The sequence below is a fragment of the Schistocerca americana genome, chromosome 5 (assembly GCF_021461395.2).
Source record: "Schistocerca americana isolate TAMUIC-IGC-003095 chromosome 5, iqSchAmer2.1, whole genome shotgun sequence".
Taxonomy (NCBI): Eukaryota; Metazoa; Arthropoda; class Insecta; order Orthoptera; family Acrididae; genus Schistocerca; species Schistocerca americana.
This window is the reverse complement of record NC_060123.1, coordinates 322,624,863-322,650,682: the sequence shown is the minus strand read 5'-3', so window position 1 is coordinate 322,650,682 and position 25,820 is coordinate 322,624,863.

Genomic DNA, 25,820 nt, shown 5'->3' with positions numbered 1-25,820 from the left:
AGCCACGCGTATGCACCATCACAAAAGTTACCCCTAGGAGAGATTGAGGCGCAATCCAATTAGGCCCCAGGAAACCACGTGACATCGGAGAAAATCACCAAATTTTGTGACAGTGGGAGAATTTGACAGAATACATGTCGCTCACTACTCACTCGTTTACTTAAGGGAGAGTTTTTACGTGAACGAGTAGTGAATTACAAAATGTGCCAGAAAATGCAGTAAATAGTTTCATGACTGTTTGCGACATGCCTAGCACAGAAAAGATCATAATTGTCTTGGTGTGTATGGAGAGCTGGAAATCTGCTGTAATATGATCCCGTAAATTACGTTCCGAGACTTCTTATCCTCTGTGCATGTGTAGGGATTTATGGTTCCCAATATACGAGAGCAGCCAACGTAGAACTGTCCAGAAACATGGCGTGCCCAGATGAATATGTCCTTGTCCCTCATTTATAGTAATCGAGAAGACATTTTCAATGGGAAGTGCAAGTCTTTGATTGGAAAGGTAACTTTGCTGAGGTTATAGAAATTCGTGGTATCAAAACCGCCTCTTCTTTGGCTCCGCGTTGATGATGGGGGCTTGCACGATATGCCTTTTCAGCTCAGCGATGCGTAGTGTGGTGGCGTTGCACATCTTGGTGCATCCAGGTTACGCTTCAGTATAACTGACACAAGCGCCTTCAGCTCAGTCCCGTGGAGCGGCACCTCTAATGAATTTAGAAACTGTCGGAGTCATCCCCTGTCATCACTATATCGATTGGCGGTTCAGATTGATGGAGTAAAAAATGAGCTAACATGACGATTAAGAAAAAAATCTAGTTCGGTGCAGTGCAAAATTGCCTAAAATTCGTCGTGCAACAACATCATCTGTCCTCACGTATGTGCCTGTTAACAGGAGATACAGTCGTATATCATGATAAAAGCCAGTCTCACTAAAGGCCTACCATGTTTTACATGTAAAGGCACGAAGTCTCTTTATCGTATAGCAGTTAAATGACATCGTCGTTGCCAGCTTATAGCTTCTCAGAAGCTATAAGATAGAACTGAGCGTCAGCGACTTAAAGGCAACGGGCTTGTATGGAAATATAGATTGAACACTTTGAGGATTGTGTGCATTACACTGAATCGTGATGTGTACGAAATTAAACAATAAAATCATTCTTACAAATACTATACAGTTCAAAAGTCAAAGTACAAATAGCTTTTTGTAACAGTAATTAATGTTCGACGTTTAGCATTACACGCTTCAAATCAATAAGAATCTTATGCTAGCCTCTTTTAAAAGTACGCTATGCGTTAGTTCTTAATGGTTCAAATGGCTCTGAGCACTATGGGACTTAACATCTGAGGTCATCAGTGCCCTAGAACTTAGAACTACTTAAACCTAACTAACCTAAGGACATCACACACATCCATTCCCGAGGCAGGATTCGAACCTGCGACCGTAGCGGTCAAGCGGTACCAGACTGAAGCGCCTAGAACCGCTCGGCCACTCCGGCCGGCATGCTTTAGTTCTACTCCAAATTTGTTCCATACCCCTAGAGTCGTTTCAGCGAAAAGGAGTAACAAATATACTCACTCACACACTTTTGCTATGCAGGCTGAAAAGTATTTAACCTGGCAAACTCTGGGAGATTGTATGGGAAATCAAAAGAAATATTTTCCCCTAATGTCATTTTTTCCTGTGAGGATTATTTAAACCGGTGGAGGCCGTATCACGCTCTTCAGTTGTTAGAGGCAGTATTACGATTTTCAGTTGTTAGACCGCGTATTACGCCCTTCAGTTGTAGCTAACTGCTGTCCACCAGTGTAGTAGTGCATTGTCTCTGTTTACTACTGGAGCGATACACCTGGAGTGAGTACACTGATATGGTTGGTGCGTACTACGTAGCGCACCACAACGGACGAGCTGCACAGCGGGTTTATCAACAACAATACCCTAAGTTCAAAATGGCTCTGAGCACTATGGGACTTAACATCTGTGGCCATCAGTCCCCTAGAACTTAGAACTACTTAAACCTAACTAACCTAAGGACATCACACACATCCATGCCCGAGGCAGGATTCGAACCTGTGACCGTAGCAGTCCCGCGGTTCCGGACTGAGCGCCTTAACCGAGAGACCACCGCGGCCGGCAATATCGTAAGTGCCGTATCCCGCATCATACGACCTTTGCTGCTGTGTACCAACATCTGCGTGAGACCAGGTCATTTACCAGATTACCTGGACAGGGACGCCGTCGCAGGGTAAGAACGCTGCAATTTGAGGAAGCTGTCTTGCAGCATGTGGAGCTTAATCCTTTAGTCAGCACTCGTATAATTGCACATAACATGGGGACGAATCAGACGAATGTAAGAACAGTCCTTTGAGAGTAATTGTTACGTCAATTTCACTTACAGCGTGTCCACAACCTGGAACCAGTTGATCATCCACCTAGCGCACAGTTTTTGCAGTGGTACCTGGAACAGTGTGAAATGCATCCTACATTTCCATCCTCTGCGTTGCTTACCGATGAAGCAATATTCGGGGGTCATGGAGTCTTCAACATGCACAATTCGTATGTTTGGAGTGAAGATAACCCACATACCACAGTCACTAGCGTTCATCAAGTGCGGGTCTTCGTTAATGTGTGGGTCGGTGTTGTTGGGGACTGTTTAATTGTGTCGTATATGCTACCTAGACCATTAAAAAGCAGGCACTATTACAATTTTCCCGCCAGAGCATTGCCAGAATTGCTGGAAGACGTCCCGCTCCCTACAAGACAACGCATGTGGTTCCAACATGACTGGGCGCAGGCTCTTTTCAGTCGTCGTATGCGTCGATTCCTGCACCGACAGTTCCCAGAAACGTGGACTGCCAGAAGTGGTCCTGTACCATGGTCTACTCGATCCCCAGATAGGTCCCCTCTGGACGTTTTTATGTGGGGAGAGATGTGCAACCTTGTTTACACAACTCCAATTTCATCAGAAGAGGATCTGGTTGCCCGGATAGTAGCAGCAGCAGGAACAATTCAGGATACTCCTAGGGTTTTTGCCCGTGTCAGAAAAGAACATGATCAGACGGTGTAACCTTTGTTTACGTGTCAAGGAGGCATTTTTGAAAATCTTCTGTAATTGAAATTGGGTTGAGTTAATGTGTGGTGTCATGGTCATAAAAAAATTGGAAAGTGTTTGTTTGTTTAAAAACTGCTCATAGGAAAAAATGACATTAAGGAAAAATATTTGTTTTGATGTCCCCTGCAGCCTTCCAGAGTTTGTCGGTTTAAATACTTTTCACCCTGTATGTATGCGTTTTAGGCCTTTCATCCAGAAAGTACTGTAGTGGCAGCCTGGCTGCTTTACTCACAACCAAGAGTATTTAACTGATCCATTCCCAGCCATTGTAACAGCGCTCTATTCATTGCTACTGCTCGTAACAAAAGTTGGCAAACTACCACCAAAGTTTTCCCCGATAATGTACTGAGTATGCCATGAAGTAAAATTTTTCCCGACTGCCTCAGTGTTTTCTCCTATTCTCTCTCTCTCCATCCCACTTTCCCCTCCACCCCCCCCCTCTCTCTCTCTCTCTCTCTCTCTCTCTCTCTCTCTCTTGATCCTCACTTCAGCAATGTAAATTTACTCTCTGAATTGAAATCCTGACGGAATAATAAACTCCTCTCACAACCCGTCTTTGTCGACGCGAAAAAAGGCTTGTACAAATCGAAGTGATGCGTGTCTGAATTTCACTCCAAGTCTCTCCATCATTCTGTTTAACGCTTAGGAAGAAATATGTAGCCGAATAAACACATCAAAATGCTTTATAAGCAGTTTCAGTCAGTTTATCAAAACATACCGGTAACATTCATACCATTTACAAGTTATAGATTAGGCAGAACATTTGGCTAAAGCGGTACAGCTTGTACACCACGTGATTCAAAATTTCATGCCGTACTGAGAGTATTATTGTCAATTGTTTAACACAAGCTATGAGTCAGTTATAATAGTGCACACACAGGACAATATTCAGTGTAGCACTCACCTCTGACACTGAACGATGCTGTGTTTTCATACTCGTAAAATAAATGAATTCTCATGAGGTAGAGTTGTCCCCACTACCAACACCCCCCCCCAACCCCACCTATGTACTAGAGTAATGAAAAACTATATTACTATTGATGAGAAAAGTGCCCTCAGATTCAGCTTTAGTGTACAAGTTTATACACGTTTTAGTAATTGCTATAAACTTTTATAGTTTTCGTTCCCTCCGTACACTTTATAACGTGGAACTTTTTACATCTTGCGCACCCTTCACTCGATTCATACATAATGACCAGCCCCATTTGAGACGCCCTGCTAAACCTGTGGTACAGAACAGGTAGTATAAATTGTCGAAAGGAGCCAAAACACGTGGCTGGCAATTACACTCTAACACGCAACTTTATTTATTTGACCAAAGATTACAAGAGCTAAAAAAATTTAGCATTAATTTTTTGGAACTTAATTACCAGCTGAATGCACCATACAGTCTCATGCCTTAAGGGCGGTTGAAAGCCAATAACTTTAGACTCAAACCAAAGTCAGAAATTTAAAAGGCAGAAGGCCTTATCTTAAATTTGTTCTTTCAATTAGGCTGAAGGTCCAAACCATCTCACACCTTAAGAGCAAAACAACTTTATTAAAAAAAATCTGCTGAAGGCTCATCTCTTAAGACTCAAATCAAAATTTAATTTTTAAAAGCAAAAGGTCTTATTTTAAAAAGGTTATTTAATTAGGCTGAAGGCCTAACAATCTGACACCTTAAGAGCAAAACAACTTTAATTTAAAAAATCGGCTGTAGGCCCATCACTTAAGACTCAAACCAAAATAAATTTTTAATAGGCCAAACGCCTTGCCTGAAAACACACCTTTGACTTAGGCTGAAGGTCAAATGGTTCTAAGCTCTGCGGGACTTAACACCTGAGGTCATCAGTCCCCTAGACTTAGAACTACTTAAACCTAACTAACCTAAGGACATCACACAAATCCTTGCCGAAGGCAGGATTCGAACCTGCGACCGTAGGATCAGCGCGATTTCGGACTGATGCACGTAGAACCGCTTGGCCACAACGGCCGGCATTAAGCTGAAGTCCCAATAACTTTACCCCTCAAAGGCAAAACAAACTTAATTTAAAAATAGGCTAAAAGCCATACAAATACAAACAACAAAAACATATAAAAAAGGTCAGTACACCCAACAGCGCTCAAATATTTCTGAGGGTAGGTCTGGAATTCAAACACTAACGCTCTCTTAGGTGAGACATGCAGTCGGCCCAACCATTCTCTATCCGACGACAACCCAACCGACTGACAGTCAACGGACCTACCGACAAGAAAACTTCCACTCCACCCGACCAGCACACCAACAGGGAGTTCAATGGAACAACGTAGAAGGTATTGGCGCCCACAACCAGTTATACATTGAGCTATCAAACCACACACCGTGCTGGGCAGCGACAACACGATGAGGAAAATACACTGCCTGAATTTACGTCAACGGTCAGGGCAGGTAGCCGGAACGTTAACGTCCACAATGCAGAAGATTCCAGCGGTGCACTTCAATTCAAAATAACCAAGTACAGTTAAACTCCCCCGGAGATAGGCTGAAATTTGCCAACTTGAAACACACGTAGTTGCTTGTGGGAATGTCCTGACAGCCGACAACGAAATCCAAACAACATAATGTGATCAGTCATGACTTGCTGGTAGATTAAGTCAAAACTCAATTTTGGGACCCAGGATCAGTGAGCCACGGACCTCATAGCAATGGGAACAGTACCACACACTCGGACCGCGCGTGGACGCCGCCAGCGGCCTCGGCCAAACTACGCGCCGCGGAGATTTCCTCGCTGCTCCACGCCAACCGACCAACAACTGTCCACACACAGCACAGCCGGAAACTATCAGTGCCAGACGAAAGATAGTATAAGGTGCGAATAACGATACACACCGCTTCTGGAACTCGCAGAGAGAGAGGATAACAGCATAATAGCGATAACCGTGGGAGACTAAACATACACTCCTGGAAATTGAAATAAGAACACCGTGAATTCATTGTCCCAGGAAGGGGAAACTTTATTGACACATTCCTGGGATCAGATACATCACATGATCACACTGACAGAACCACAGGCACATAGACACAGGCAACAGAGCATGCACAATGTCGGCACTAGTCCAGTGTACATCCACCTTTCGCAGCAATGCAGGCTGCTATTCTCCCATGGAGACGATCGTAGAGATGCTGGATGTAGTCCTGTGGAACGGCTTGCCATGCCATTTCCACCTGGCGCCTCAGTTGGACCAGCGTTCGTGCTGGACGTGCAGACCGCGTGAGACGACGCTTCATCCAGTCCCAAACATGCTCAATGGGGGACAGATCCGGAGATCTTGCTGGCCAGGGTAGTTGACTAACACCTTCTAGAGCACGTTGGGTGGCACGGGATACATGCGGACGTGCATTGTCCTGTTGGAACAGCAAGTTCCCTTGCCGGTCTAGGAATGGTAGAACGATGGGTTCGATGACGGTTTGAATGTACCGTGCACTATTCAGTGTCCCCTCGACGATCACCAGTGGTGTACGGCCAGTGTAGGAGATCGCTCCCCACACCATGATGCCGGGTGTTGGCCCTGTGTGCCTCGGTCGTATGCAGTCCTGATTGTGGCGCTCACCTGCACGGCGCCAAACACGCATACGACCATAATTGGCACCAAGGCAGAAGCGACTCTCATCGCTGAAGACGACACGTCTCCATTCGTCCCTCCATTCACGCCTGTCGCGACACCACTGGAGACGGGCTGCACGATGTTGGGGAGTGAGCAGAAGACGGCCTAACGGTGTGCGGGACCGTAGCCCAGCTTCATGGAGACGGCTGCGAATGGTCCTCGCCGATACCCCAGGAGCAACAGTGTCCCTAATTTGCTGGGAAGTGGCGGTGCGGTCCCCTACGGTACTGCGTAGGATCCTACGGTCTTGGCGTGCATCCGTGCGTCGCTGCGGTCCGGTCCCAGGTCGACGGGCACGTGCACCTTCCGCCGACTACTGGCGACAACATCGATGTACTGTGGAGACCTCACGCCCCACGTGTTGAGCAATTCGGCGGTACGTCCACCCGGCCTCCCGCATGCCCACTATACGCCCTTGCTCAAAGTCCGTCAACTGCACATACGGTTCACGTCCACGCTGTCGCGGCATGCTACCAGTGTTAAAGACTGCGATGGAGCTCCGTATGCCACGGCAAACTGGCTGACACTGACGGCGGCGGTGCACAAATGCTGCGCAGCTAGCGCCATTCGACGGCCAACACCGCGGTTCCTGGTGTGTCCGCTGTGCCGTGCGTGTGATCATTGCTTGTACAGCCCTCTCGCAGTGTCCGGAGCAAGTATGGTGGGTCTGACACACCGGTGTCAATGTGTTCTTTTTTCCATTTCCAGGAGTGTAGAATAGCAACCAAGGTTTAATCAGACGCATAACATGAGCCAGCCAAGACTCACCATTGTCACTTTGAATAGTGTCATCGCCGTGCGTCTCAATATATTGCTTATGTTAAGGATATCGTCCATACAATTTTGTCTGAGATTTCAACATTGTTGTCTAGCTCAACATATGTTTCATCATTTAGCTTACAAAAGACGAGCACCTGTCACGTGATTCTCAAATCCACGATGCCGATAGGTCAGGGATCATGTAGTCGTTGATTGTACAGGATTGCAGGTCCATGTATGTACATGAGATTGGCAGCCTCTCGCAAGGTGCCGGTCCTGTTAGTTTGCAAACCGTGTTTATAATAGTCTGACTGAATGGGGTTTAAAGGGAGGAGGAAGGATTAAAAACGTACAAAAACGGAAATCTCTAGAAGTATTCCAAAACTGAAGCCAAACAAAAAAAATTGGTTCAAATAGCACTGAGCACTATGGGACTTAACATCTGTGGTCATCAGTCCCCTAGAAAAGAAAAAATGGTTCAAAGGGCTCTGAGCACTATGGGACTTAACATCTGTGGTCATCAGTCCCCTAGAATTTAGAATTACTTAAACCTAATTAACCTAATGACATCACACACATCCATGCCCGAGGCAGGATTCGAACCTGCGACCGCAGCGGTCATGCGGTTCCAGACTGAAGCGCCTAGAACCGCACGGCCGCACCGGCTGGCGAAGCCAAACAGTTATTCTGGTGTTTATCATACGATTACACTTATATCAGAAAAATGCAAAACTCAAATTGAATTTTGTACAGGCATAGCATTATGAGAGTTCTCGATGAAAGTCGTACCACACTTTAATTAAGTAACAGTACCGAAAACATCATCTTTTAAGTAAAACTACTTATCAGTACGGTAGTTTGAAAATGTTTTCCATAAAAGTGTCACACTTAAGATGAGCAGTGTTTTCGTGTCAGGCTTTGCACGATTTTTTTGGAAAATGAATGATAATTCTTTAGGGCCGTATTAGCAGTAAAAGGTTCCTTTACTAGGCAACAAAACCAGTTTCACGCCATTGTAAGTACGTCTTCAGGCGATCCGTGCTGAATACAAAAAAAGCATGCTGGAAGTGTGTTGCAGTTTTATAGCCTCCGTGGAATAGAAGTATTACACAAACGTTTTCAAATAATTTTTAACGTTATATTTTCAGTATTATATTTTATTCTATTAGAACATGATTTATATTTATCGTTACATCTTCAGTTGCTTACCGAGTAAATGATATTCTTCCGAATGCCTGGCCTTCCTTCACATCGCAATTGCTTTGCCCACGTCCAGTTCATGTGAGCAACTCGCAGTGACCTCTTCTACTGTGCGACTGACACAACAGGTCATCCTAACAGATTCCTCGGTAGCAGGGTGTAAGCAACTACCACTGGATTACCAACTTAAACTACCATAATTCTTTCACCATTGTCTTGACCCAACTGTATTGATAAATTTCGAAAAAGTATTTTCTGATCAGTTCTTTCCAATTAACAAATGTTTGCTCTATCCTCCATTTTCTCCCTACTTATGCTGCACTGCAGCCGGTAAAATTTTTTTATTGTTAGTGTTTGCCTGTATGTGATCTATAGTTTTATTCACCAGATGGGGATCTTGTACACTATGTCATAAAATGTATCCGGACACCTGGCTGAAAATGACTTAATAGCTCGCGGCGCCTTCCATCTCTGGAATTCGATGTGGTGTTGGCCCACTCTTAGCCTTGATGACAGCTTCCACTCTCGCAGGCATACGTTAGGTCAGGTGCTAGAAGGTTTCTTGGGGGATGGCAGCCCATTCTTCACGGAGTGTTGCATTGTGGAGAGGTATCGATGTCGGTCGGTGAGACCAGACACGAAGTCGAAGTTCCGAAACATCTCAAAGCTGCTCTACAAGATTCAGGTCAGGACTCTGTGCAGGCCAGTCCAGTACAGGGATGTTATCGTCGTGTAACCACTGCTCCAGAGGCCATGCATTATGAACAGGTACTCAATCGTGTTGAAAGACGCAATCACCATCCCCGAATTGCTTAGAAGGTGCTTAAGGGGACATTCATTGTATGTCCTGTGCCGCCAATGTTAAATTATCGAATTTTGTGGCCCATTATATTGGAAACTTTTAAGACGCCTACTTGAAATTTTCTATAATTAGTGAATGCACCTTTCTAAATACACTGAACTAGAATTATTACTAAAATAGTATTGTGGGGCATGCTACGTTCTTTTTTTTTTTTTTTTTCAAACACTCAATTGTTCGATAGAATGTTGTAAATAAATGAACATGAAACCAAAACAAGTCAGGATATTTTAATTATTCTAGTTCCATATTTGTTGAATCTCACACTTGTCATGCTGTGAAAATGTCGTGTCTCTCCCATGAGTACTTTTTTAGGAAATGTATTTCACGGATATTGAGGTTTAAAACTTTTTTGTATTACAAATTTTTGATACAGACTTACATTTCCCTGTCTTTTATACACTAGAATTTTCCTGGCCCATTGTCTGTGTCTTCTTCAGTGTCACAACAGCCCAGTGCTTGCCTCTTCCTTTTCTTCCTTGCTTCTTTTGTCATTTGCTGAGCAGCTAACACTGCTTCACATACACGAAGCTCATCAGTTTCCGCAGTAATTTAGCTGTATTCTGTCCAAATCTTCTCCAGAAACTTCAGTCTTTCATAGGTTCCACCATTAAAAATTATTACAGCGTCACACACTGCTAACGTTAGTGTCATAAGGCCAATAAATACATTTTTAGGCACACGGCACCACACAACATTATTGAAGGACTTATTCACATTCTGGGTCTTCCCATGTAAAGACTTCTTTAGTAGCTCAGGATTTGCCAAATCTCTGTAAATAGGTTCGACTGCCTCCATTACCGTCAAAGGAAGGGAATTTATATGTGTAAAGTTATGCATGGTGCCAGAAAATTCTGCTTACTATATTTACAACAAGTGTTCGGTGAAGGTGGACACAAAGCATGACACGACTTATCGTCGGTCGATATTCGGTGTAAGAAAGTACTCCACACAGCTCTTCTCATCTTCTGCGTTTCTTGAAGTTACCTTTACGCTTAGTCATTTTATTTACATATAAAAAGCAATATAAGTTTGCTTACTACAAATATATCCAATAATCACGCTACTTTCAAATAAAACTAGTACAAAGGACTGATTTGTTTATTCGTAATGCCAACTTCTGAAACGTAGCAGTAGGCACAAAACATAGCAATTCACAGCCTTCTAGATTGTGTAAATTCCAAGGTAGGACTGCTCGACTGTGGCAGTACATGCGTAGCTGTGAAATATGACAGTCACATGTCAACATTCAAAATATTATTTGAAGGTCTCACAATTGTCTGATTTTAATGTATTATATACCAAAATGTTCAGGAATGTCCAAAGTACAATATGGAGTAGAAAACAGAAAATGTCAAATTTCAACGAATTTCACATACAATGTCCCCTTAAAACGTCACTGTAGGCCTGTGATGCGATAGTGATAGTGCCACGCAGAACGAAAAGGGGTGCAAGCTCTCTGCATCAAAAACACGACTACACCATAACACAACAACCTCCGAATTTTACTGTTGACACCACACTCACTGGTAGACAAGGTTCACCCGGGATTCGCCATACCCACACCCTGCCATCGGATCGCCACATTGTGTAACGTGATTCGTCACTCCATACAAAGTTTTTCCACTTTTCAATAGTCCAATTTTTAGTCTCCTTACACCAAGGTAGGCATCGTTTGGCATTTACTGGTGTGTGGCTTATGAACAGCCACTCGACACTGAAATTAAAGTTTTCTCGTCTCCCGCCTAACTGTCATAGTACTTGCAGTGGATCCTGATGCAATTTGGAATTCCTGTGTGATGGCTGGGATAGATGTCTGCCTAGTACACATTACGACCCTCTTCATCTGTCGGCGGTCTCTGACAGTCAAAAGACGAGGTTGACCTGTATGCTTTTGTGCTGTAAGTGTCCCTTCACGTTTCAAATTCACTATCACATCGGAAACCGTGGACCTAGGGATGTTTGGCCGGCCGGAGTGGCCGCGCGGTTCTAGGCGCTGCAGTCTGGAGCTGAGCGACCGCTACGGTCGCAGGTTCGAATCCTGCCTCGGGCATGGATGTGTGTGATGTCCTTAGGTTAGTTATGTTTAATTAGTTCTAAGTTCTAGGCGACTGATGACCTCAGAACTTAAGTCGCATAGTGCTGAGAGCCATTTGAACCATTTTTGAACCTAGGGATGTTTAGGAGTGCGGAAATCTCGCATACAGACGTATGACACAAGTGACACCCAACCACCTGATCACGTTGGAAGTCCATGAGTTCCGTTGAGCGCCACATTCTGCTCTCTCACGATGTATAATGACTACTGAGGTCGCTGATAAGGAGTACTTGGCAGAAGGTGGCAGCACAATACACCTAATATGAAAAACGTATGTTTTTGGGGGTGTCCAGATACTTTTGATCACATAGTGTATGTGCTAACTGCACTTCTCTTTTAATGAAGTCTGCATTTTAGGTCCACGTTTAATAAGAAGTGAATTTTTTGTACCGTGACTCTATTCTAACATAGCTTTGGTGAGTGACGTCTTTCGCATACATTGGGTCCATTATGACCGTTTTCGCCCAATACGTTTTAAGTAAGTTGATTTGTTCACGTTCCCTAGGTATTTTATTGCAGCATAAATTCCGACGCTTTGATCGTTCACCTTAGAGTTTACGGGTATAATTCCGAATTTGGCCGTTCGATTATCAACCCTTTTAAGAAGTTACGCAAATAGTCGATTTAAAACTTGAATTTTCTGATACCGTGCATTCCCTCTAGCCTTATAAGCTGATTTTGCAAAATGATCAGCGTTTCAGTTAACCTGTTGTAACTATATGGAGGATATGATTTTTGTCTATTTAATTTAGGTAGGAAGTGACTTTCTCGGTCACGCTACGATCTTTTGTTCTCTGTGTTTTGAAAGTCGAGCCAGCATCTTCACACAAACTCTGAATACCCTTGTTCAGAGCAATTTCGTTTGTAAGCATATTAAATATGCATACTGTGCATGAACCGAATGGAACTCGTTTGGAACGAGTTAGAACGTCGACTTCACTGCAGAGCCCAGCGTCCAACATAACTATCTTCTCTGTTTTCGAATCTTGACTCTTGAGTAAGACCGGGCTGCCATTCCTCCACAAAGATTCTGACATTTCACTGTAGGTGTCCATAGCAGAGTTCAGGCCGCTATGAGGGTGAAAGGCGGACACAATGCACAAATATGTCCTCTAATGGGTGCCCGGATACTTTTGATCAGGTCATGTGTGTGTGTGATCCATGCTGACAAATACAATAAAGGAATTTAATCAGTATGTTAGTGGACTGCATAAATCAAGTGCTCAGTTATTCATCATTAACCAGGAGAAATTGTTTGCAACATTCCGTGTATCGTGACGGAACAATAGACTTTTACATTCAGTTCGGAGGCAAGTAAGCAGGTAGGAGTTACGTTAGTCAACGTCTACAACTACATCTACATTTATACTCCGCAAGCCACCCAACGGTGTTTGGCGGAGGGCACTTTACATGCCACTGTCATTACCTCCATTTCCTGTTCCAGTCGCGTATGGTTCGCGGGAAGAACGACTGTCTGAAAACCTCCGTGGTTTTCTTCCCCTCTCTTGCTGCCATATCCCTAAGGGACCCCATTACGCGCCTGGCGTTGGAGCTCCCAACTAACAGTAAGCCCACCCTCTGCGACCACCCGGATCTTGCAGACTGACGGGCAACCTCTGGAACAGGACAAGCAGCCATGTCAGGCCTAAGATCAGTATCAGCCTGAGACAGAGCCTGAAACCGGTTCGTCAGACAAACTGGAGAAGCCTTCCGTTCAGCCCTCCGGAATGTCTTTCGCCCCCTGCCACAGCCTGAGACGACCTCCCACTCTACCACAGGTGAGGGATCAGCCTCAATGCGGGCAGTATCCCGGGCAACCACAGTCGTAGGAGTTACGTTAGTCAACGTCTACAACTACATCTACATTTATACTCCGCAAGCGACCCAACGGTGTTTGGCGGAGGGCACTTTACATGCCACTGTCATTACCTCCATTTCCTGTTCCAGTCGCGTATGGTTCGCGGGAAGAACGACTGTCTGAAAACCTCCGTGGTTTTCTTCCCCTCTCTTGCTGCCATATCCCTAAGGGACCCCATTACGCGCCTGACGTTGGAGCTCCCAACTAACAGTAAGCCCACCCTCTGCGACCACCCGGATCTTGCAGACTGACGGACAACCTCTGGAACAGGACAAGCAGCCATGTCAGGCCTAAGATCAGTATCAGCCTGAGACAGAGCCTGAAACCGGTTCGTCAGACAAACTGGAGAAGCCTTCCGTTCAGCCCTCCGGAATGTCTTTCGCCCCCTGCCACAGCCTGAGACGACCTCCCACTCTACCACAGGTGAGGGATCAGCCTCAATGCGGGCAGTATCCCGGGCAACCACAGTCGTAGTCCGATCGGGGGATGCGTGGAACGAGCTGGCCGTCCCCGACAAACCCCCATCCAGACCCCCACAGCCTCAAGGTGTGTGACCGAAGCCAACACTGCCTGAAGCTGAGAGCGAAGGGATGCCAACTCAGCCTGCATCCGAACACAAAAGTTGCAGTCCCTATCCATGCTAACAACTGTTGTGCAAAGAACGTGTGAACTAATCTACAGAGAGCGCAAACAAATGGACACAAAATTTAAACGGTTATTAAAATACAAGACTGCCTAGTAAATGCAGTAATGCTGCTACTTGCGCACTGCTGACACACTGCTCGGCAGCGGAAGGAGACTACGCGATTGTACACTATTCAGGTACTAAAATGCGATGCTGCAACTCTCAAATACTATAATACCCCTGAAATTTATGAATTAAACAATGCAAGTATCAAAAACACGCAAAGAAATTAAGAATTAAACTGTGTAACAAATGAGTGAGCTAGGAGTATACGAGTTGCTGCTGCAGCTGCTTATCCAACGGCGGCAGGGAGCACACTGACTGTGACCAACCGACACTGGCCGTTCAAAACAAAAACAGAAGACAGACGACTACGCGAATTTACACTATTCAAGTACTAAAACGCGATGCTACAACTCTCAAATACTATAATACGCCCGAAATTTATGAATTAAACAACGCAAGTACCAAAAACACGCAAAGAAATTAACAATTAAACTATGTAACAAATGAGTGAACTAGGAGTATACGACTTGCTGCTGCAGCTGCTTATCCAATGGCAGCAGGGAGCAGTCAGAAACGCTTCTATAGTCTTTGCACTACTTTTTATTCATAAGATAGCAGATTCAAATAGCAAGTTATCTGTTTCATTAACTCTGGTGCACCAGCAGAAATACAGTGAAAGTTTCATACTTCTATCGAAGTGAGTCAAAAACACCCCGCAAAACCTGTTATTCGATGTATCTTGTAGAATGGTTGAAGAAAGAGGGAAGAAGACGGAAGGAATAATCGATTCTAAATTTCAGTTGACACCTAATTCGTGAAGTTGCGAAAGGCTAGGCAATGGAACAGCCACTGACCCGTTGAAACAACCCTGAGTCTCTTAATGACCTTAAAGTTCTGTGTGGCGGGATGTGAGTCAGAAGTTCACTCCATCCAAATGTGATTCTAATTAATAACCACAACGCTAAATCACTTATGTGCATTCCCTGGCTGTGGGGGTACCTCTCTCAGTACCATTTGTCAGATTTGTGACGCTTTTCTTGGACTATTGCAGAGTTGAACTTAAACGAAACGATATACATACACTATGTCTTACAAAAGAAACAATTTAGTGAGTAACTGCTTGCCTTCAAGTATTAGCCTGATTTATGACCATGACTTGCCCTTCCACCGTGACCACATTATTTAAAATCAGTCTACTCAGCGTAAGCTTGAAAACAGTTCCCTATAAATGTGTTCTTGCACTATGTCGGAATATGATTTGCACCAAACCTGACACGAACGAAACTATATTGATACTGAAAGCTTATGTACTTATTACATAAGTCCAGTTGACGTTCGTTGCCTACAGAGAAGGATCAACCTGAATCCACAAAATTCTGCATTAGTTCCTTCCAAACGTCAAAATATTTCTGCACGTTATTTTCTTGAAATTGAACAGTTGGTTCTCCTACCGTCGCCTTCACCTGGAGTAAACGTAAGATAACTCGTCTCTACTGTCACTAACTTGATTGATTATAATGAAACTTTTTATAGCTGAACGTCGAAAAACGGTCACTCACAAACAATGACAATAACTGACATATTGTCAAATGGAACTATTGGACCTGATAAATGCTTTTGTAATAACTTATGATATCAAGGCAGCTTGATATCTACAATATTCACATTACAGGTTATGGCAATATGTTACCGTTTGAAGGTGAAATTAGTATATTAACAGCTTCGTAATAATATGCAGTTATACACTCTAAACATCATGAATTGATATAAAATATGCCAATGAATTAAACATCATGACTTCACATACTGAAAAAGACTCTTTCCAGTGTGTGACATATTGTTTACTTCATTTACATATTTTATACCACTTCATGACGTTGAGAGTGTATAACCTTATTTCATATGTCACAACGAAATTGCTAGTCAGTTAAAAACAACTGATGAGAATAAATTACCAAAAATGATTAAGAGGATATTCTAGTTGTAGGGGCGATTTTGACATGTCTTACTAATTCACGCATTCACGTTTCTTTATTAGACATACTTTGACAGTATTTTTTCCGTGTTGTAATAAGAAAAGACGACGAACTGTCCTGATGTGTAACTAACTGACATTTCTTATTGATGACATTAAATCGTCTCTTCAGTTCACATCTGTGGCCCATAGAATCCGAGTACTTTATCACACTTCACTGTCGCTATTCACTGAACCAAAACAGCCGGCGCAAAAGACGGACACCGAGTATAAGAAACGTTGTTGTCAGGTCAGTGCTATCAGCCTAGTATAACACTAGCGGATACTACTACAAGAGCAATGCACCGCTGATGTTACTATTATGAAAGTAATTTAACTTCACTATGACTGCGCGTTAATGGAAATGGTATCGTACAACAAAAACTCTGAATGATGACTGTTCTATTTAGATATTTTTAACGATAAATAGAGTGTTTAGTAAGACTGACTTTTAAGTAAAGTAATTAGATCTTTTCTTTGCATCTATACTTATGCAAAAACTTTAGCTCTTCACTTCTCAAAAAATTTTGTGGAGTATTTCAGAAACAAAATTAATTGAACACTTACGAAAGCTACTACTTCACAGAAGTTACTACACAATGTTACAGCAAGAAATTATTTTTTAATTCAATAAATTAGGATACTTCAAAATAAGATAATTAGGGAAAGGATGATTAAGTATCAATATAAGGCTCTCAACTCGAAGTTAGACGAAACTTGATTATAATTCACAAATAAAGCAAATAACTGGTCCACGCAGGATTGCAATACTCCACTTATGACTTGAAGTGAAGGTGGTGGCTGTGGTGATCTACTGTGCCGAACTTGAAGGCGGCAAACGTATTCATGGCTCTTGATGTATAAAAGACTGAACATTATTTTCTGGTTGTCAGGCTTTTGTGACGCAGATCCAACCAAAAATGCTATGAATAAGTGGCCAGTAGTCCTTAGATCCGAGGAAATATTGTATAATACAGCTCATTTCCTATCCTCATTCAGCACGCTCGGAGTGAACAGTTTGCACACCAAGCACTGACATGTCCTGTCTGCCACTGATACACCAAGACGTCTTGCGGACCTACCGCCAAAACCACCGTTTCTGCTAATGCCGTGCCGGTTTCATAGCGGAGGGTCTTGCATCTACGTTCTATATTACTACAAACATAGTTACTCTAAGCATAAAGCAGTTGTACAGATATTGTTTTAACATAACAGATTGAAACAGAAGATTACTTTTGAAAGACAATACAAACATTAATTACAGTGATATAATATAAATATAAATATTAACAGAACATTGATATATAAATATTATTAAAATATTAACAAAACATTTACATAAAAGTTGCACCTAAGGAAATGGTGACACAGATGTTACTTGATGTAGGTACAGGTTCTATGTACGTAAGTGTGACTTTATTGAGAAAAATATTCTTTTGGTACTTGACTTCACTTCATTATTTCATGAATAGCGTGTATTCCTGGACTGATGCAGTGCCTTGTTTTCATCTTACAGGTGACGGTGTCTCAGCTGCAGCCAATCGCCTGAGAAGGTAAGCAGAAACATCGACTGCCATCTGTCTCTCTTAGAGATCTGATCCCTCAGATTTTTTCAGCGCGATTCACATTAATAGTGTGGTTTTTGGTGTTCTGCTGAGTCTGGCTGGAGTCCAGGCATGGAGAACACATAACAGGGAAACTCGTAGCACCTGATGGAGATGGTTGGGTAGGTCGTCGACATATCGTGCATAAAATGGCAATAACTCTGCAGAATACACAGGAGCACTTCATTATTTCTCTTAGTGCTTCCCTTCTTCCTTCTCCCCTCTGTTCTGTACCACTCACACACAAATACCATTTAATTGGTAAGGGAAATATATTTTCTGCTGCTAAAGATGCTATGATAACTACAGTATGGGTCAGGTTAATCTTTTACCTTTTTGTCTCCTTTCTCTATCGTGTTTTCCACATAACATAATATTTATCACTTTGACATGGCCTCCTTCTTTTTATAACAGTTTTATAACTATAGTAATTTTCCACAGACTTTAAATTTGCCAGATATCGACGTGAGCGTCAAAGGTGTGTGTGGAATCAAAGAGCTTCCCTCTGATACCTTAGCCTATGTCTCTGTAATCTACAGAGATTAACATAGTTCTTAGAGTTAGAGGCTTGTGTTGAACGTAACTGATGCGGAGAGCCGGATTCTATGAACAGCGATTTTCTGTGGGAAGAATATGTATAATGAAGTGCTCTTGGTCTCATGAGGCAAAATGCGAAGCTGCTCGAATAAATAAGTAGGAAATGGACTTGAAAATCACTAATTAGCCTTTCATCTGTCTCTGCAGGATTCATCATTTATTTGAGTTACGCCATGTCTTAGAATTTCAGCAATCAGTAATGCTGCATAATAATGTTAAGTGTTCAAATGTGTGTGAAATCTTATTGGACTTAACTGCTAAGGTCATCAGTCCCTAAGCTTACACACTACCTAACCTAAATTATCCTAAGGACAAACACACACACCCATGCCCGAAGGAGGACTCGAACCTCCGCCGGGACCAGCCGCACAGTCTATGACTGCAGCGCATCAGACCGCTTGGCTAATCCCGCACGGCAATCATGCTAAGTCCTCGTGTTTAGTCTCATAATCGTACCGTTACACATCTGATAAATATTTCAGCATATCATAAAACCAGTGGAATTCCCAAACTCTTAACAGTAAATAAGTACATCCTAATTCTTGAGTTTGTCCCTATTTAATGTACCTTGCTGTCTCTGTATTTAAGAGCAGGCACGTCTAGTAACCGTTCATTGATGTGCATCTCTATGGTGTAGTGTGGTCAATCGTTTAGTGATGGCCAGCCTCATATAATATTGACCAAATATCTACTAATTTAATGACACTTTTCACCAATATGTGTTGGATAACCTCTTAGAATTACTGAACCACACTCCTAGCATTGTCATTTCCTGTGTGAAAAAGGCCAGTATGATATGCTTATCACAGCATAATAATTGCCCGTTAGAGTACAATGTTTCCTATTGCTAGCCGATTTCCTATCCGAAGAGTGATGCATTGTGAAGGTTCCGTGATAATTTGGCCAGACATATCGTAATATTCCATGAACTCAGCAAAATTGCAACACTGGCAAGGAGAATGTTTGGCTGATCAGGCCCATCTCGTGGTACGATACTTTTTCCCCCCATGGTGACGCTGTGCTCCAAGATGAGGGTACCCCTGATCAGTCTGTTCGCATCGTCCAGGACTGGTTTTGTGAATCGCCTCCCCCTGGCAACCACAGTCTCCAGACCTCGGTATTAATGAGCCTTTCCGGTCTGCTTTCGAGAGAAAGGTGCGTGATCGCTATCTACCTTCATCATCGTTACCTGAACTTTCTGTTGAGTCCTGTCTAGTCGTCGAAAAATTCGTCTAGGAAACCCGTCTCCTCGAATCGCTAGACAACAATTCAAAGAAATTGTGTTAATGAGTTTTATTACGAAAAGTAAATGACAGTACTTAACTTAGAATATTGCACAGATGTGTCGCAAGCATCGGGCGACTTACGAAATAAACAAGCTTCTTCAGTGCAATAATGCTAATGCAACCGAAGTAAGTAATACAGTTTACGGTTCTATTCAGGCCGCTGGTCTTGACCTTCTCTTCGTCTGGGCAGCGACCAGTTGGGACGCTGCTGTCGCGTTGTCGTACTGTAGAGGGGTCGGTCAGCGTGCAAATTGGCTGACGTCTTCGCATAGCCGTCTCTGCTCTGTCGTTGGTGTGCCGGTGCTTGATTATATGCCGTAACACTTTGCACTACTCTGCAGGAAGAATGTTATAATATTCCCTCTAAAACCACACAGGACTTGTACTTGCCAGCCGCCCGGAGTGGCCGAGCGGTTCTAGGCGCTACAGTCTGGAACCGCGTGACCGCTACGGTCGCAGGTTTGAATCCTGCCTCGGACATGGATGTGTGTGACGTCCTTAGGTTAGTTAGGTTTAAGTAGTCCTGAGTTCTAGGAGACTCATGATCTCAGAAGTTGAGTTCCATAGTGCTCAGAGCCGTCTGAACCATTATTTACTCATCCATTCCGAGAGTAGTAGAAGCTTTTCTGTTTCTAAGCCAAGGGCTTTCCTACACTGTACTAGGCATGGTAACGTCCACAGCCTATCGCCAGCTATTTAAGCACCTGCAGCAATACTGTCAACAAAGCCTCTTAGCTAGAATAAGCACAAGCCGCTTTTTATCATTACCTATACATCAATGTTTGTCTTCCCCGTGATTTTATGATTCTCTCTTGTTTACGTTCCTCTTTACATCAAACGTAATTGTCTGACTGTAGAAAAGAATTGGTCTGATTAATTTTCAAGTGTCAGACCCTCTATTTGCTTATGGTAAACATATACACTTTTAATCTATTAACCAAACTTTTGACGTCAGTAAGACACTACCAAAAGCCTAGCGGTCTCATGCTGCTGGTCTAAGACTTTCCACATCATTTACCATCATTTTCATGATTTAAATGTACTTTCCACGAAAGCAAATAGTTCGTCTTCCTCTGGGGAAAAGACACATTTCTTTAACCTTCTTGAATAATTTTCTTGCAGGGGGTGGGGCGTGTGGTGGTGTATAACACAAAAAACTGAAGACCACCATAGAAAAATCTTTGCACAATATAAGGCCTGAACGGATTTGCTAGACGAGAGCAATGGCATTAACGCGTGTCCCATCGCCAGGAAAGGGTTTTTCGATTATAACACCGAAATCGCAAAATCGTGAGAAAAACTTTCAAGACAAACTACGTTCAGTTATGAGATCCTCTTCTTAATGACACTACTTGTTGTCTCACCAGAAGCTGAATTCCCTGTTTCCATTTTCCGGCAACTTCCAGACAAAAGAAATTTCACCGGCTCATTCGCCCAAATCGGATTCCCTAAAATACATTTTATCTGAAAGGTGTCGGACGCACCACGTACGGGAAAAGTTTTTGTGGTGTGTATATATAATGTGATTCAGCTGTCTCTATCGCCGTCATATAATGAAAACCGCAGTGTTATATCTGAACATACGTGAGATTTTCATGCTCTATCGCTCGCTACGCACAGACTACACTGAGATGACAAAAGTCATGGGGTACCTCTTAATATGGCGTAGGATCTCTTTTTGGTCAGCTTAGTGCAGCAACTCGACGTGACAGATACTCAGCAAGTTGTTGGAAGTCCACTACAGAAATATTGAGCTATATAGCCGTTCGTGATAGCGAAAGCGTTGCTGGTGCAGCATTTTGTGCACAAACTGACCTACCGATTAAGTCCCATACATGTGCAATGGGATTCATGTCAGGCGATCTGAGGTCACCAACGATTCACTCAAATTGTCCAGAATGTTCTTCAAACCAATCATGAACAGCTGTGTCCCCGTGACACGGCGCAGTTTCATCCATAAAAAACCCATCGTTATTTTGGACAGGAAGTCGTTCAATGACTGCGATGGTCTCCAACCTGCCGAACATAATCCTTTCCAGTCAATGATCAGCTCCGTTGGGCCAGAGGACCCAGTATATTCCACATAAACACAGGCCTAACATTTATGAAGCCACCACCAGTTAGCACAGTGCGTTGTTGACAACGTGGATTCATGGCTGTATTGGGTCTGGGCAACACTCGATACCTACCATCAAATCTTAGCAACAGATATCGGGATAAATCTGACCATTACACGAGTTTTCAGTCGTCTAGGATCGACCGATATGGTCCAACCGTTGTGGTCAAGAATTTTGAATTCGCTAAGGCTTTCCGAAAGGGAAGGTCCCATGCGGCTAGCTCTAAACTACATATCCCCGTTAAAAGTCTTTTAATTTCCGGCTTGAGACCACAATTTCGTCGGACACCTTTTCACATTAAACATCTGAGTATAAAGGACAGGTGCCCCAATGAACTGCCCTTGTGTTAGCGATACTACAGCCATTTGAATATTAGCATATTGCTATCCCAAGACTTTTGTCACCTAAGCGTATTAATCCAACAGGAAATAAAATGTCCGGGACCTTTCTTGTTGGAAATGTAGTGTAGCTATTTTTTTCCTGGAATGTATTGTATTCGCTGGAGGCCACGGTGTTCGAATTATTCAAGAAAAACATACGAAAGGGGCCTTCAAACACACCACCACCCCCACATTCACCCATCACCAGTCAGGATGTCTAGTATGTTCTTCATGGCACTCTCTCCTACCATTGCGCAAAAGTTTTCGACTACACCAATTATTTCCTGCATTCGGCTTGTTGGGCCTCTGTTGATTAGGATATCACAGCACCGGCGTAGTCAGCTACGTCATTAACATTATTAATTTAAACTTGCTCTTGAGTGTAACGAAAGAAAAACGACTTTTGTCAACGCTAAAACAAATTACAGAGTTAATTCAGTCCAAACTTAACCCGTACAAATACGGATATTTGGTAGGCTGAAGGCGGGACGAATACGACGATGTAGTTATTTATTTTGTGCTGTTAGAATTCACAAAATTGTTACATGAAATTTACACAAATATCAGTTTTACAATTTGTAAGTGCTCAACTAATCCGGTGGCGTAATAATGCCACTGCATGAAGACCAAAACAGGTCGAACATCGGGAATAGTTCGTGTATGTATAAGTGGTGGGAGGGAATACCACACATAACATAAAAGAAATCCTGATTCGTGAGGGATGGGTGTGAGGATAGTGGTATATTTGAAGGTCATATTTGGATGTTCTTCCTGGAAAACTCGAAAAACGTTGCCTCCAGAGGAGACGTATCAAGTACAAATTTTAGCTACATTCAATTTCCAACAGAAAGGGTCCTGTTTATTTTTTGTAAAACAAATAGTTTGTGCTCAATGAGCGAGAGAATATGAGAATCACGCGCATGGTCAGATACAACATTGCCAATTGCATTAAATGACAACAGGGAGTGGAGGTGGGGGGGGGGGGGGTTTGGGGGGGGGGGGGGGGCTGGGGCAGCTGAATCTTCTATAGCCGTCCGTAACTGCGGAAGTGTTAGTGGTATAGGGTTTTGTGCACGAACTGTCACATAAATGTGCGATCGATTCATGTCCGGCGATATGGGTGGCGGTGGCAATCCATCCACTCGAACTGTTCTGAATGTTCTATGTATTCTGTCTGTGTGTGTTTATGCGAGAGAGAGAGAGAGAGAGAGAGAGAGAGAGAGAAAGAAACAGAGAGAGAGAAAGGGTTTCCATGGTGCCTAACGTTTAACAGTCTCGTAAAAATGTAGTTTCAAGATAAGAACTGAGAAGAAACGCAGCTGAACGAACATTACCCATTAGGTGAGATTGACCTTAATTAATATGCAGTGATAGAAATCACTGTTATTTCGGTTTGGATATGTATATTTCAGCTTATTACAACAAGCATTAGTTGGTTAAGTATATTTTGATGAAGAAGATACATATCATACCTTTAGAGAAAGGTGTTCAGCGGTACCTTCATACTGAACAAAATTAGATGGCTGCGATAAAGTGATACATGTACTGGCGGCACAACTACACTGCCAGACAAAGAAAGTGAAGCACCCAGAAGTGGAAGAGGAAATGAAATGAAACTTCATCTTTTGAGAGGGTATAAGATGTTATTTCAGTGGTTACAGAAACTAGCAAAATCTACAAAGGTGTTGGCAGTATGAGACTACTGAGCAGTAACATTTTACGCCATTTGTACTCACTAAATCGGTTAGGAGGGGTGTATTAAACCTTTGTATCTTCTCCTAAGGCTAAACTACTGTAACTAGTCCTAGATGTACCGGATAAAGGTAGTGGGAGGGAGCTGAAGTACTACCTGGCACCGCACATGTTCTATTGGAGACCGATCTGTGGACCTTGCTGGCCACGGGAGTACCTCAGCACTACGTAGAAAATTCATAAAGGCATGTGTCGTGTGTGGAAAAGTATTATCCTGTTGGAAAATGCCACCACGGTACTCTCGCATAACGGATAACACATGAGGATGTAGATCCGCAGTCGATTACTTAACACAATGCGACGCCATGAATCAGCGGTTCTTGCTTCCTGGTCACGGCACCGCATCAAACACGTCCATTCGTGTTGTCGTGTTAAAGCCTCCTCATGGGACTGTAATTTCGTTGTTCGGCTTCTGCTAATCTCCGATGAATGGTGCTGAACGACACAAAATACTGCAGTGAGTCCGTAACTTCTTCTCTTATGGCAGGCACAGATGTGAATGGGTTACAACAATGAAGAGTCCAAGAAACTGGTACACCTGCCTGGTATCGCATAGGGTCCTCGCAAACCTGCAGAAATGCCGTAATACGGCGTGGCATGGACTCGACTAATGTCTGAAGTAGTGCTGAGGTGAATTGACAGTGTGAATCCTCCAGGGCCCTCCATAAATCCGTTACAGTACGAGGGGGCGGAGATCATTTCTTCTGAACAGCTCGTCGCAAGGCATCCTAGATATGCTCAATAATGTTCATGCCTGGGGAGTCTGGTTGCTATCGGAAGTGTTTAAAATCAGAGGAGTCTTCCTAGAGCCACTCTGTAGTAATTCTGGACGTGTGGAGTGTTGCATTGCTCTTCAGGAATTGCCTAAGTCCGTCGGCATGCACAATGGACATGATTGGATGCAGGTGATCAAACAGAACGCTTACATACGTGTCACCTATCAGACTCCTATATAGACATATGAGGAGTCCTATATCACTCCAACTGGACACGCCCCACGCCATTACAGAGCCTCCAGCAGCTAGCCCCCACTGACATGCAGGGTCCATGGATTCATGGGGTTGTCTCCATACCCGTACACATCCATCCTCTGCCTAAAATTTCAAACGAGACTAGTCCGACCGGGTAACATGTTTCCAGTCATCAATAGTCCAATGTCGGCGTTGACGGGCCAAGGTGAGGTGTCAAGCATCGTGTCTTGCAGTCATCAAGGTTACACTATTGGTCCTTCGGTTGCGGTAGCCTTTATCGATGATGTTTCGTTGAATGGTTCGCACGCTGACACTTGTTGATGGTCCAGCACTGAAATCTGCACCAATGTGAGCAAGGGTTGCACTTCTGTCACATTGAACTATTCTATTCAATCGTCATTGGTGCCGTGCTTACAGGACCTTTTTCCAGCCGCAGCGATTTCGGTGATTTGATGTTTTACTGGAATCATGATATTCTCGGTGCACTCGTGAAATGGTCGTACTGGAAACTCTCCACTTCATCGCTACCTCGGACATGCTGTGTCCCATCGCTCGTGTGTCGAATATAACACCACGTTCAAACTTACATAAATCGCGATAACCTGTAGCAGCAGTAATCTATCTAAGAACTGCGCCTGGCAGTTGTTATCTTATATAGGTGTTGCCGACCCCAGAGCCATATTGTACTTTTTTACATATCTCTGCATGCCTATACCAGTTTCTTTGGTGCTTCAGTGTATGTCCTTGATGCACAGTGTAGTGATCTTTCGTTGTGGTGGTCACACTTGGTCGACCGTAAGGTTGACTACAAGTAGCCCAGCGTTGGGTCACTGACAGGACCGCATGTGCCACAAATCTGGTTGTTACACTACCGACCAACCAGCCAGAAACAGA